Source organism: Procambarus clarkii, unplaced genomic scaffold, assembly GCF_040958095.1.
Source record: "Procambarus clarkii isolate CNS0578487 unplaced genomic scaffold, FALCON_Pclarkii_2.0 HiC_scaffold_97, whole genome shotgun sequence".
NCBI classification, from domain to species: Eukaryota; Metazoa; Arthropoda; class Malacostraca; order Decapoda; family Cambaridae; genus Procambarus; species Procambarus clarkii.
Window position 1 is genome coordinate 5,693,100 of NW_027189130.1, and position 15,267 is coordinate 5,708,366.

At 48.0% G+C, this 15,267-nt stretch overlaps 1 long non-coding RNA gene across 1 annotated transcript in view; it reads left to right on the forward strand.

Moving 5' to 3' along the window:
* Nucleotides 1–210: 210 nt before the first annotated feature.
* LOC138360126 (uncharacterized) overlaps nt 211–15,267 on the forward strand; it is a 62,272-nt gene continuing 47,215 nt past the window's right edge. The window contains exons 1-2 of the long non-coding RNA XR_011226215.1: nt 211–719; nt 3,303–3,345. This is a non-coding gene — a long non-coding RNA (uncharacterized lncRNA). The remainder of the gene's footprint in view (nt 720–3,302; nt 3,346–15,267) is intronic.

Here is a 15,267-nt window from a genome sequence, read left to right on the forward strand (position 1 = left end):
GCTTCATCTCCAAATGTATATTTGCCAGATAATTTGGCACTAAAAACAAAACGCATATATTATTGTTTAGACTAAATCCGCTACTCATTACTTTCCTGAAGTTGTCGTATATACACTACAAAATCTGCGTGTAAATCACGACAATTAACACGTGATGAAAATGTGAGTGTCAGACCAGGAAGGAAGAATTGAAACAGGAATTTCCTTAAGTATTTTCGTATTTAATAATACATCTTCAGAAGGGTGTTTCAATTCTTCCTTCGAGGTCTGACACAGTCACTACAGAACATGAATGTATTTCAAATCAAATCAAATGTTTATTTAGGTAAGGTACATACATACAAGAGATTTTACAAAGAGTGATGGATTTATAGATAGGGCTAGTACATACAATGCCTAAAGCCACTATTACGCAAAGCGTTTCGGGCATGAAACGTTGCAACAATGAATAATGAGAGCAATTATTATATGGATGGCGTAATAACAGGGGAACATTAGCGCCTCTGGTGGTCAGATGCTTAACTGTATTAGAGGTTGACAGTTTAGATATTATAGTGAAGTAAGGGTGAGTGGCGCGTCTGGGAGTCCCACTTCTTAACGTGTGGCTCAGTTGTCGACCAGCCGCCGCCTGGCAAGGGTCACGTTGATTACCAGTGTGCAAAAAATAAATGTGTTACAGATATCATTAATCAATCATAATAAAGAAAGAATTGTACGAGGTGTGTACTTCATGTTGTTATTCGTTATTATTTTGTATATTATATGTATTTAGACAAAATATAGAGGAGATTGTCAGGTGGCAGCCATAGGTGTACCCGCTAGTTAAGTCATTAGGGCGCTTGTGGTGGCCTTAATAGCCACGCCAGTAGTTAGCCAGCAATCTTAAGGTTATCTTGAGATGATTTCGGGGCTTAGCGTCCCCGCGGCCCGGTCCTCGACCAGGCCTTCTTTTTCTTACACATCCCCAGGAAGCAGCCCATAGCAGCTGTCTAACTCCCAGGTACTTATTTACTGATAGGTAAACAGGGTCATCAGGGTGAAAGAAAGTGCCCATTTGTTTCAGTCTCCACCGGGGATCGAACCCGGAACCTCAGGATTACGAATCCGAAGCGCTGTCCACTCGGCTGTCAGGCCCCTTAAAACAACCCAAAGAGAAATCTTCGACATATTTTGATGAAAATCTGAATGAAACGAGAAATTTTGGCCACAGATTGTGTGAAGATGGTGGGGGGGGGGGGATTGAGGGGGTGCAGGTTAGTACGATGAGCATGATTCAGGATGATGGAAGGAGAAGGGCTCCTATGATGAATTGACCTAAGGGCCACCATCTACAGTGGCCTCGACGGGGACAGGATGGCGGCACCTTGTCAAAGGTCAGCCTTCCTACTCCCTCCACCCTTATTTTATTGAGGATTTGTCTTGTGTATATTGTGAACAAGAGGAATGACTCTGCATTTACGACTTGAGTGGTTAAGCGGGTTCATGGGTTAATCCCCCCTATGGGGGAAACAACACATCTATTTTCTGTGTTACATTGTGGCTTGTTGAGCTTGAAGCTGTTGTCCAGCCTGTCTGTGTCAAATATGACATTTTAGAGAAGTGGTCTGTATTAATAGCCTCCAATTTGGTCAGTATTAAATTTTTTTTTTTTAATTTGTAATACTGACAAAGTTGGAGGTTATAAATACAAAGCACTTCTCTAAAAGACTTTACAAAGTATAAAGCAATGCATTAAAATAGTATTACAAAGGCCTCGGCTGTTATTCATTTATTTATATATCTATAAGAAGTTACATTGGGTTTCTGAGAGTACATGGCATGATGTGTTTACATTCTTGTAAAGCCACTAGTACGCATAGCGCTTCGGGCAGGGCCTTAATCTAACAGATAATATTAAGTAGGTAATTTCTAGCAAAATTTATAGGCTAATCTATCAAAATCTATAACAATTTAAACATTTATAGTGTTAGTCCTTCAAAGATTCGTGGTAGTGACAGTTGAACAAGTTCTGGCATGATTGTTGTTGCTGTCTTGAACTTTCTCCAAAGCGGAAAATCATTGATGTGTTTTTGAAGTGAAGTTTCCATATTAGGACACAGTAGGCCAGATGGGACCACAACAGAGACTCGTACAGTTCAATATTCAATGTTGTTCGTTTAAGTCAATGATTCGTTTAACTATTCTTAAGGATTGTTTTCATATTAACTGTGAGTCCCAGATGTTCAATGGCTGGTACATCATAACTCCTAGGTAATATTGACTTAAATTTACCAGAGGGCCACCATTTCTCCATAGTGCCCTCTACGGCAACAGGAAGCCGGCGGCTTGTCAAAGGTTCCCCTACGGTTCCTGAGGAGTTTGTCTATCTGTATTTTAAGGGCGCAAACTGCTGCATTATGACATTAAAGGTAGTTTGATAATATGCACAACGTGTCTTGTAGCTAAGGTAATGGTGACTTGTAATGTTTAGCAACAAGTCGCCCTAGATTGTTTAGTGTGTTGACGACGACATTTCGATCCTGGACCATTCTCAAGTCGACTTGTGAATGGTCCAGGACGGACCGAAACGTCGTCATCCCTTCACCTGCTAGTGTGTGGTCTGGTCAAACTACTTCAGCCACGTTATTGTGACTCATCGCCTGCACTTAGTATGTTAACGACTGGGGCGATGGAGTGGTCATATCAGGATGGCAATTGTGCAAATAAGTGTGGAAGATAATTGTTTCCATCTTGTTTACTCTGCGATATGAAATGGTTTCACCTGTAAATGGTAATTTTTAACAATGTAATCACTAGGCTTCTAACGTTGGTTTGGTGCTCAGAGACCATATTCTGTACTTAAGAGGTTTTAAGCATGTTATTAATATAATTTAGGCCAATAAACAGCTAAATAAATTAATAATACACAGTACGTTTATCTAAGGTTAGCAAAAGGTTTGTTTTTAGTGGAAGACCCTAATAAGATAATGTGTTTCTATGTAACTTTAAAAGAACATTGATGCTTAACCATAGCCTCATGAGTCAGAGACAAAAATGTACTCCGTTAGGCTATTGCAGTCTTATCAGTCTTGCCTACTCGCTATTGTTGATACAATCTGTTATTAATCTCCATTGCAATTACACCTTTTCCAGTGATTGGTTCCAGTGTTCTTGAAATTCATAATTGTATTTTCCTTCTCGATTGTATTTGAAATAAACTTTATACTTACCCTGGTGCTACATAGCCTTCCCGGTTTGGTGCATTCTTTTGATAATTACTTACTTATACTTGCCCTAAATATATGTAAAAAATATTTTTTCAGGAGTGTGGCCCGTGTGGACAAGTGTTGGATCAGAGGAGTCAAGGTAAAGTGCTTATTTAACAACTAGTTCTGGGGAGGAGCGGGTGGAACTAGATGGACGTAGTCAACTTCACATTCTTGTTACACTAACACTGGTTTGTGCCTCGGAGAGGCTGCAGGATCCAGTAAGTTCAGTAGAACTTCGGTTTCAACTCCTTTTGACCATGTCGTAGCTCAGTCGATTACGGCAGCGTCTGGGATGCTCTCGGACGCAGGTTCGAATCCTCGTCCCGGCCCTTGTGGATTTGTACACTCTTGTTAGCAGGCTGAGAGCTTTTCTTTCCCATAGATTTATTTAAAGAAGAGTTAGCAATAAGTCGGCTGGGTTTATTAACGTATTGTTTTTAGGCCCCATTTACATTATGCCGTTCAGTTTTGGTCGCCATACTAAAGAGTGGACATAATTCACTAGAACACGTCAGTTAGGATGACAAAGTTAATCCCGCAAATTAGAAAGCTTCCGTATGAAGAGATGTTGGAAAAACCTTAACGTGACATGATTGAAGTGTACAAGTGGATGAATGGGCATAACAAGGAAGCTATTGATAAGGCTTTAAATGAAGATAAGTTTAGATTTAGGAAATACCTGGGTAAATACTGGTTTGGTAACTGGGTTGTGGATTTGCGGAACAAATTACTGGATCATGTGCAGACGACGAGTCACAATAACGTGGCTGAAGTATGTTGACCAGACCACACACTAGAAGGTGAAGGGACAACGACGTTTCGGTCCGTCCTGGACCATTCTCAAGTCTATTGTGGATCATACTACTGGATCACTGGATCAGTTTCTTGACTTACGTTCTACTAGTTTACACTCGGAACGCGACTCTCCAATCAGTTTACATCTGTATCCTCAATTGCTGCTAGGTGATCAAGGGCAAACATTTAACCTTGAATGTTTAATCCAAACCAAATGATGGGTAGCAAAGATGTATGGTAAGGTAAAAGTTGGGTGGCGAGGCAAGTTTTGGGGTGGTGAAGACTTAGAATATTGTTCAATGTGGGTGACAAAGACTTGCTGTGAAGAGTAGGTAAAGAATAAATTGAGAGATAGGAGAATTATCTTAAGATTAGGCTTGGACTGGCTGGCATATGCATTATATATCATTAATGCATACGCCAGGGGGGGGGGATGGGAGATCTCCCCAAAGGCATAAACTGCTAGGTCAGGTAATCCACAAACCCATATCCAATGACTCCAAGGTCATGGGAAGCTTGACCTTCCCCTGAAGTTGCACCCACCGTTATATCTGTCTGTATGGCCTGTTTTGCCGCAGTTTGCACAGTGTGCTTCATTATGGCAGGCGAGGCGACTGTGCCCCAATAGATAACAAGCGTAACATCGTTACACAGGGAAGTTGTAGGGCTGGACCTGATACGAGGTTCTGTGTAGTACCACCCGATCAGGGAGGGGCCCATCGAACTTTACACAGACCATGGATGTCGGGTTTGCTGCTCCGCGAATCCCGGTAACTTCCAATAATCCCGCTGATGCACCCCCTAACACATGCAGAGCGGTCTGGATGTTATCCACATCAACACTCTGGTCATTGGGCCAATCTTCCCATACCGGGCCCGAGACTGCTCCTGCGACAATACCTGTCGGCACCTGACGGGCCAGTCCCCCAACTTAATAATGTCGGATACACGGATGTGTGATAGAGCCTCCTTTTTGATGTGTAGCTTCAGTGCTGCACCCCTACCCAGGGTACACGCGGTCTCAGGCAGGCAATGTGGCCACAATACCGAAGCCTCAATTGCTGCACCTAAGGTACGAGGATTTGCAACCACGCACTGAGCTGATTCTGACTGGATTAGGACAACCACAAACGAGGAATGAGGTACCACAGGAGAAAGGTCTTCTGAAGGCAAAGACATTCTCTTAGCATCTCGCTTTGGCGCAGCATCAGCCGACTCATTTTCCAGCAGACGTTTTCCTCTCTGGAACTTGCTGTCAACGTACATGGCGCCCCCGCTCGGGGAGGCGTCCATTAGTGAGGCTCCGGCCTCCCCCGGGGCTGTGAGCCCCTGGGTAGCTGCAGTGAGCACACACTGGCCCAAAAAAGCCATCTGAATTCAAAGATGAGTCCCAGGCGAGGTGTGGAAAGAAAGTCCAGCCAGGGGCGTTCAATCTGCGCGCCGAGATGGCCGACCTTCGGGCGGGAATCTCCTCCACAACCAAATCTTTAGTGTGGACCCCCTCCCCGCTCAGCTCGTTGTTGCCCTTGTGGGGGCTTAGTGGGCGGCTGCCAGAGTGTGATGCTCCTTGGGACAGTCCTCTGTCCTTTTCTAGCCTTGTGCTCCTGCTGCCGTCCTCTCCAATTCTGCTGGGCACCTTTTCCTTTTCCTTCTGTTTCGTTTTTCTCCCCCCTCTTCTCCTATCTGCTTGCCGTTTCCTGCCGACCTTTTGCTTGTTCTGGTTCTTCCCTTGGACTACTACTATTTTGACGCCCGGGTGCTTGAGGAGGCATACTCTTGCACCCGTAGAACTGTAGTACCCGACGTCGAGAGCGAGGGGAACCTTTTATTGTCAATCCTCCTTTCGTCACTGAACCCGATCTCGACGGACTGTCGGTTTCTTAAGGTGGCGTTTGTGGGGCGTATACTTACGACGCACACCTAGGAGGCCCCGGCAAGATCGGCGATAGCTTCTTGTTGGGTGTCCTGCCTCTAACTGTGGCTCCATGGTGGGTGTGGGGGCACATTCGTGAATGAATTCTTCTTTTCGTCATGATGATAAACCCTGTTTCGACTGCTTCTGGTTTACCTTCTCAGGCTCGTGGGGTGGGCGACCAAGCCCCCGAGTCGGTCCGTATTGGATGACCGGGCTCTGTAGCCTCCGCTGCATTGGGCCCCGACCTTGCTCCTCCTTTGGCCTCTCTGACTCCTTCCCCTGGCTCCCCTCCCTCCTCTGTGGTTGGGTCAAGCCCCAAGCCCCCAGTGGTGACTACCTCGTCCCCTGGCGCGGCTCCTTCTCTAGTTGTAACTACTGCGCCTTTTAACCCCTCTCTCTCTGGGGGTTCTCACCGCCGCCCTCGCTCGATTCCCTCCAGTTCTGCTACCTATCAAGCCTTGTTTGGTCCCGCTTCGTGGGCCAAATATTTTGATCTCCTCCCTCTTGATTCTGCGCCTCCTGACGATTTCTCCCTCCATCGACATCTCGTTGATTCCGTGGATGCCTCTGTTACCTCCAACCCCACTCGTCTCGGTACATGTGTCGTTGCTGCTCCTTCTCAGGATGCTGCTTCCCGCTTGGCTGCCTTATCCTGCCTTGGCGAGACCCCTGTTCGGGTCTCGAAGAACGCTCAGTTGAATGCCAGTGTTGGCACTATTCTGCTCCCGCCCCATGTTGCGACCGGTGTTCGGGACCTGCGCGACTGCCACGACGATATTCGACATATCCTCGCTGCCCAGGGCCATTCTATTCTCCAGGTGGACACGTTTACTCGTCCCCCTCGTGGTAGTCGCCGTCAACCCCTCCGGGTTGTGAAGATTACCTTTGATGGTAGGACCCTTCCGCCCTCTGTCATTCTTGCTGGTGCCAGGTGCTCTGTCCAGGAGTATATTCCTTCTCCTCGGCTCTGCAACAAGTGCTGGAGGTTTGGGCATGGTGCCCTCCGCTGCTCTGGGACTGTCTCTCTCTGTCCTTTGTGTGGTGGCGAAGGTCACTCTAAGTCGGAGTGCACTTCTCTCCAGGCTCGTTGCCTCAACTGCGGTGAGGCCCATCCTACCTTCTCCCGCGCGTGTGTCCATTACAAGCTTGAGGCGGCCGTCCTTAACCTGAAGCACCGGGAGCGTTTATCTTTTCCTGAGGCGAGGCGCCAGGTTCGCTGGCTCCCGCCTTATGCTAATATCTCTTATGCTCGCGTGTTGCGCTCTTCCTCTCCTCGTCCTTCCCGCCTTCCTCAGACTCACAACCGTTTCCGGGCCTTGGACCCTGATGCGCCCACTGCCCCCTCCTCTGTTCCTTTGGGTTCTCTCCCGAAGGATCCTCCTCCTGGTCCTCTGTCTGGGGTTCCCCTTCCTTCTACCCGGTCTGTCGTGTCTCCTGTGTCTTCTTCCTCGTCTCCCTCCGTTCCTCCTTCCCATCCTTCCCCTCCGTCTCTTGACTCTCCCCGCCGCCTGTCGGTGCGGGCTGATGTCCATCGCTCTCCAAACGGCTGTCATGTGTGCTCTCGTTCAGCTTCTCCTGTTGAGACACTAGAATCCGTTGCCCAGTACGTGGTTGCTGGGACACCGGTCTCTTTACGTCAGAAGCGTAAACCTGGCTCCTCTCCTTCCTCCTCCCCAGCAGGTAAGAAGGTTTCGCTTTCTTCCTCGGCCCCTACTTCTGCCTCTCTCGCTCCTTCCCCTCCCATTTCGGTGGTTGCGCCCCCTGTTCCTGCTATGGAGGTTTCTTTAGCCCCCGCTTCCCTCTCAGTTGCTGCCCTTGCTGAGGTACGCTCCCCTCTTTCTACCCCTCCTCTTCCTGCTGCTGTCCTTGACTGCTCCTCTCCGTTGTCTCCTCCTCCTCCTCCGGACCCCGCCCGTCCACCTCTGATCTGTTCTCCCATTTCCTTCCCTCCGTCTTTGCTCAGTTTACCCATGCCCCCTAACCCTGACTTTGCTGACCCTGATCCCAACCCTGATATTCTTTAAAGTGCTCTGTTGCTCTTTCGCCTTTGTTTCTTCCTTGTTCTCTGTTTTTGTCCTTTCTCTTCTCGTCGTTGTCCATTCTTCAATGGAACGTTCGAGGTTATTACGCTAATTTCCTCGAACTCCAACTTTTGATTTCGCGGTTTTCACCCCTTTGTGTCTGTCTCCAGGAGCCGATGCTTGGTGCTCGTCCTGGTCGTTTTCGTGGCTATTCCTTTCTCTCCTCCCCCCCCAGCTGTTGCTGGGGCTTCTAATTCTTCTACTCTTTTGATTCGTGCTGATGTTCCCTTTGTTCCTTTACTTTTTCCTTCACCTCTCCATTGTTCTGCTGATCGTGTCTTTGTGGGGAAATGGTACACTGTTTGTTCCATTTATCTCCCACCGAGTGTCCCGCTTTCTCTCCTTGATTTGAAACACCTAGACTCCTTACTGGAGCCTGTGCTCCTGCTGGGTGACTTCAATTGTCGTCATTCTCTTTGGGGTGGCGTTCTGACGAATACCCGGGGTCGCCTTCTTGAGCCGTTTCTCCTCTCTTCTTCCCTGTCTCTTCTGAATTCTGGTGAGCCCACTCATTTGGACTCTCGGACTCGCACCCTTTCTTGTCTTGATCTTTCTCTCTGCTCTTCTTCTCTTCACTTAAATTTCACGTGGCAGGTTCTTGATGACCTCCATGGAAGTGATCATTTCCCCATCCTTGTTTCCTTTTTCTCTTTTCGCCCTTCCCTCTCTTTCCCTAGGTGGCAGTTTGCTAAGGCGGACTGGACCCTATTTACCCTCAGTGCTGCTCTCTCTGACCTCTCCCTTCTGCCTCTCTCTCGCGCTCTCCTCCTTTTTCATGACACTGTCTTCAACGCTGCCCTCCGCTCTATCCCTCGCTCTTCCTCCCGGGGTCCACGGAAGTGCGTTCCCTGGTGGAATGCGAACTGTGCTCGGGCTGTCCGCTGTAAGCGTGCAGCCTGGAAGAGGCACCGCCGTAGGCAGACGACCGATTCTTTTCTTTTCTTTCGGAAAGCGAGTGCGGTGGCCCGTAGGGCCATCCGTACGGCTAAACGTGAATGTTGGGCATCTTATGTCTCAACAATTACGTCCGAAACTCCTCTGGCCCAGATCTGGAAGCGTATCCGCAAGATAGCGGGTAAATTCGTTCCCGATGTTTCACCGGTCCTTCACCTCCATGATACTCTTGTGGCGGACCCGTTGCAGGTCGCTTCCGAACTGGGTTCCCACTTTTCTTCTGTTAGCTCTGGTCTTCATCTTCCCCAGTCTTTTCTTCTTCGTAAACCTGTTCTTGAGTCTCGTCCTTTAGATTTCTGCACTCGTCTTCAACTTCCCTATAATGATCCCTTCTCTCTCTCTGAACTTCGTTCTGCCCTGGCCCTCTGCGGTTCTACGGCGGCGGGCTCCGATGGTATTCATTATGAGATGCTTCGCCATCTCCCTCCGTGCACGTCTCAGTATTTACTGAGTCTGTATAATCGGATCTGGGAGTCGTCGTCAGTCCCTGAGGACTGGCTCGATGCCGTTGTCCTCCCTATTCGCAAACCGGGGTCTCTGGGTACTTCCCCTAAGGACTTTCGCCCTATTGCTCTCACAAGTTGTGTCTGCAAACTCTTTGAACGTATGGTTAACGTTCGTCTGATGTGGTTCCTGGAACACCATCACCTCCTCTCCCCTTCTTAATTTGGTTTCCGCAAGTGCCGCAGCACGACAGATGTCCTGGTGAACTTGGAGGTCTATATTCGTACTGCTTTTGTTGCGAAGACCTCCGTTGTTGCCGTCCTTTTTGACCTGGAAAAGGCTTACAACACCACTTGGCGATATCATATTCTATCTCAACTTCATTCTTTTGGCCTTCGTGGTCGTCTCCCTCTCTTTCTCCGCAGCTTCCTCTCTCGTCGTTCCTTTCGGGTGCGCCTTGGTACCGCGCTCTCTGCTTCTTTTCAGCAATATGAAGGTGTGCCCCAGGGTAGTGTTCTGAGCACTACTCTTTTTCTGGTTGCCCTCAATGGTCTTCTTTCCTCTCTTCCTTCTGGTGTCTTCTCCGCTCTCTATGTCGATGATCTTACCCTTTGCTGTCAGGGTGATGATTCGCCTCTCCTTCAGCGCCGGCTTCAACTTGCAATTGATGCCGTGTCGTCTTGGGCCACCGATCATGGCTTCAAGTTCTCTACTTCTAAGACTTGTGCCATGACTTTTACTCGGAAACGGGTTGTTCTTCGTCCCTCTTTGTCACTTTATGATCATCCCCATGAATACAAAGAATCCGCAAAGCTTTTGGGGTTATTCCTTGACACTCGTTTGTCTTGGTCTCCCCATATCTCTTACCTTCGTGTTGAGTGCTCTAAGGCCCTCCTTCGGGTCTTGTCCCATACTTCTTGGGGAGCGGATAGGCGCACTCTCCTTGCTTTACATTCCTCTCTCGTCCTGTCTAAGCTTGATTATGGTTGCCCTGCTTACTCGTCTGCTTCTCCTACTCTTCGCCGTCTTGATGCTTTGCACCATACTGGGTTGCGCCTCAGTTCTGGTGCCTTTCGTTCGACTCCCATCCTTAGCCTGTATGTTGACGCTGGCTTCCTGTCTCTCCAGGACCGCCGTGATCGCTACTGTCTTCGCTATCTTGCGCGGTCCTTACAACATCCTTCCTCTCGCCTCTGTCGTGCTTTAACTTTTACCCCTCCTGCGGTTTCTGTTCCTCTTCATCAGCTCCCTCTTTCTGTCCGGTTATCTCGCCTGCAGGATTCTCTTTCCGTTCGTATTTCTAATGTTTCTCCTCGTGTTGTTCCTTCTTTGCCCCCGTGGAGAGTTCCTCTTCCGCGGTTTTGTACTTCCTTGACCCGTATCACTAAAGCTTTTACCCCTCTCACGGTTCTAAAATGCCTTTTCCTTGAGCACTTTTCTTCTCACTCCCGCTCCGTTTCTGTCTTCACCGATGGGTCTAAGTCGGCGGACGGTGTTGGCTACTCTGTTGTTTTTCCTGATCGCACTTATATGTGTCGCTTACCTCCGGAGACTAGCATCTTTACAGCGGAACTTTATGCTATTCTCTATGCTCTTCGTCTCCTGCTTTCTCGTTGTCAGTCTTCCTTTGTAGTTGTTGTTGACTCTCGTAGTGCCCTCATGGCTCTCGGGTCCTTTAATCTGGTTCATCCAGTAGTTGTCGAGATCCAACATTGGCTGTTTCTTGTTCACAGTAAATTTAAGTCGGTTGAGTTTTGTTGGGTTCCCAGCCATATTGGTGTGTCTTTAAATGAGCGTGCGGATGCTGCCGCCAAGGAAGCTGTCCGCTCTTGTCCCATCTCTCGTAAAGGCGTTCCGTATTCCGACTTTTACCCGGTTATCCATTCCTCAGTCCTTACCCCGTTGGCAGGCTTCTTGGTTGTCTGTTTCTGGTAACAAGCTACGTACTCTTAAATGTTGTGTTTCCTCGTGGCCGTCCTCCTTCCACCGTAACCGGCGGTGGGAAACAGCTCTGGCGAGGTTGCGTAGTGGCCATACTCGCTTAACCCATGGTCACTTGATGGAGCGCAGCCCTGCTCCTTATTGTCCTAGTTGCATTGTCCCTCTTACGGACGTGCATGTCCTTCTTGAATGTCCTGACTTCCAGGACGAGCGTGTCTTGCTTTCCGACCGTCCCTCGCGGTCACTTGTCCCTCGATAGAATTCTTGGTGACTCGGATACTTTTGATATCGTTCGCCTTATGCGTTTTTGTTCTCGTATTGGCATCCTTGGTGATATTTAGCGCCCTCTGATTATTTTGCGCATTTGATGGTGCTACATAGCCTTCTCGGTTTGGTGCCTTCTTTTGATAATTACTTACTTACTTCCTTATTCGTCAGCCTACTTCCAGCTGGAAATGTGGACGAGAGCACAGTTGACGGCCCATCAGGTTATCTTGAGGTGCTTCCGGGGCTTAGCGTCCCCGCGGCCCGGTCCTAGACCAGGCCTCCTTTTTGTTACACATCACCAGGAAGCAGCCCCGTAGCAGCTGTAACTCCCAGGTACCTATTTACTGCTAGGTGAATAGGGGCATCAGGGTGTAAGAAACTCTGCCCATTTATTTCCGCCTCCACCGGGGATCGAACCCGGAACCTCAGGACTACGAATCCCGAGCGCTGTCCACTCAGCTGTCAGGCGCCAACTGCGTCGGGGTCGAGGACAGCTCGCCAATATATGTCAAGGCACTCACTATTAGCATTAAGGCACACTCCTATTTTGTTTTCCTTAGTGTTGACTGTAGTGCGACTGCCACCATTCTAGTCCCAGACAGTTACGCTTAAATTCACTCTTTAACTCCTTAGAAACCTATTTGCTATTTTTTAATGGCTATTGTCGAACAGTTTTTCTTGACGTGGGCCTAAATTATGACATCTCCTGTAGGTATGCAACAGAGCTCCCTGACGGCTGAGAGGACACTGCTCGGGATTCGTAGTCCTAAGGTTATGGGTTCGATCGCCCGGTGGAGGCGGAAACAAATGGACAGTTTCTTTCACCCTGATTCACCTGTTCATCTAGCAGTAAATAGGTACCTGGGAATTACAGCTGCTACGGGGCTGCTTGCTGGGGATGTATAACAAAAAGAAGGCCTGGTCAAGGACCGGGCCGCGGGGACGGTAAGCCTCGAAATCATCTCAAGATAACCTCAAGATGCTGATATATCTGAAGGTTCCTGATGCTGGGCGCATGCTTCAACTTATTCATTCATGCAAGCAGTAGAGAGAAGTTCCGTACTACATTTCGCACACAGCCATAACCACTCTACTTGGCCTAGTAAGCAAGGCCTAATTTACTTAACAGGCAGAATGATTTTCTTAATGTTCAAATAATTATTTCCAAATTATTTAATTCTAAATTAATTTTTCATTCCAAATACAAATTATTTGTATATTACGTACCTTAATTACCGACGTTATCGTGATAGGTTAGATTAGGAGAGTTAAGTCGCTTAGGTTAGTTTGGCTCTGCTCGAATTGATTACACTCCCAAAAATTTTCATGTATAATGAAACTCTAAACCACATCATTTCATGTTTAAAAATGTATGAAAATTCAACTTTCAGGAAAATTCTGCTTGCTAGGCAACTCCCGCTATTAGGCACGACATATATACAAACAGAATAGATAATAACTGTACGGTTTATTTATCGTACACAGGTGGAACCTTCATGGGAATATGGATGGGTATATGTATCTACACCTTCATGAGTGTAGATGGATGAGTAGGAAAATGGGTCAAGCACGCGCACTGGGTCAAGCACGAACGCTGAGTCAAGTGCACACACACTTCCATCTGTTTACGTACATTCATTCACACAGGTGCTCAAATACAGAAAGAAAAAAACACCGATGGAAAACAAAGAATACACTTAGTTTCTCTCAGGGAGGCTCACATCCACACTGAAATCTCCGGCCATACTAGCGAGCTCCCTCGCTCCATCTCTCACTAACGTAACTATACATCTGCGTTATCAGCGGGAACTTCCAACAGGGCTCGTTATCTTGTCCCAGATCGCTGACCCGCCAAGGCAGATGCCAACTTGCCTCAACACTACACAAATTTCTGCTCATTTGTAGCACAGGGAACGTGAGGGGCGAATGTAACTCAAAGTCGCTGCACGATTTTTCTTAAGTCTCTTGAAGAGGGACTTAAGAAAATCTGTCTTCGTGAATTTTGAAAGATGGTCGTAATTCGCAGCTCTTGTAAAGTTTCGTCTCTTAGTGTGGAGTGAACGGAGATATGATCTCCAGTGTGAAGCTACCATCAAGGGACGAGAATGTAGACATTTAGTTACTCTGAACTGGATAACAATGTTAAAGAACGTTTATTGAGCCAATAAAATACATCTCGAGGGGATAGAGTAGCTTAGGCAATTTCTACCACCTCATAACACTTTTGTATCAGTATAAACATTTAATTATTAACTTGGTACAAAATAGAAGTAAAACTTGGTGATTGGTAGACATAAATAACATGAAAGTCCGCCCCCCCCCCCTTCTAACAAAAACAGTTAGTCTTAATGATCATAACTCACGCTCACCTTATAATCTCAAAAATTATAAGCTAACTCTGCAATTTATTTCTCCAAGGGTGCCCTTCTACTTGAGGTTAATGTAATGTTGAGTTTGCTCAAATTATGCTCCATATTGCATATTATGTGTGTACTCCTGTGGTATATATATGTATTTCTTTTTAAATAATTAACCCGTCAACGTCAACTGTGGTGGTCAGTTTATCATTTTATTTTTACGTTGCCGTTGCCTGACGATGCCGGCTCTGTGGCGAGCAGTGGTGCCCTGACTTATGTCAGTGTCCATGGTGCGCCCCTGGAGTTCCCTGATGACCTCCTCCGGCGTTACTTCGGGGGTTTTGGTACTGTTGTCAGCGTGCGGGTGAACACGCTCTCCTCGGGGCGGTATGCTGGGAGGCGTACAAACATTTGCACGTTGGGGATGCGCCTGCGGTCGGATATACCTTCTTCTGTCCGGCTTATGGGGTACTACGTCCGGGTGTATTATGCCCGGCAGCCTCGTACTGGTTTCCGGTGTGGCCTGTTGGGGCATCAGGCTGCCGGGTGCTCTGCGGCCCCTGCAGCTCCTGTCAACTTGTTCCGCGACGAGGATTTCCCGCCGCTCCCTCTGGCGGCAGTCTCCGGTGATGTTGATGAGGTGGTGCGCGTCCTGTCTGCTGCTGCAGCTTCCCCGGCGGCGCCTGCCATTCCTCCGGTGGGGGCGAGTGGCGACTTCTCGCCTCAAGAGTTCTACCATCTGGGTCCCCAGTTTGCAGGTGTTTGTTGCCCCGGTTCCAGATGTTATGGCGTCCCCGGTGGATGGACGAGACCCTTGGCAATGGGTGCTCTGGGTGGCGTTCAATGTGAGGTTCCCGCGGGCCAAGTTCCCGGGCAAGTATGTGCTCTGATTTCTTGTGTGTTTGCTCTGACATGCTGTGTGTCCTTCTGGCTGTTTGTTTGCCCTGTTCTATTATGTGTTTCTGCCTCTCTCTTTGTGCGTAGCTTTGCCGTGTGGCATATTAGTTTCTAGTGCTTGGCGTCACTCGTTTCGCGTTTTGGCTTAGCATTTCGCCTTTCCTGGCTTTGCGATTTCACCCTTCACGGGTACGCCGGGGCGCATCCGATCCCACGATCGTCGTTGCCCCTAACTCAACAACGACAACACCGTAGAGGGTCCCCTCCACCTGGACTAGGTACAGGGACCTTCTACAGTGTAAGTTATTTTTGGGGGATGTATTCGGTGTATGAGGAATTTCAGTGTTAAAGCATGCCTTCCGAGTGTG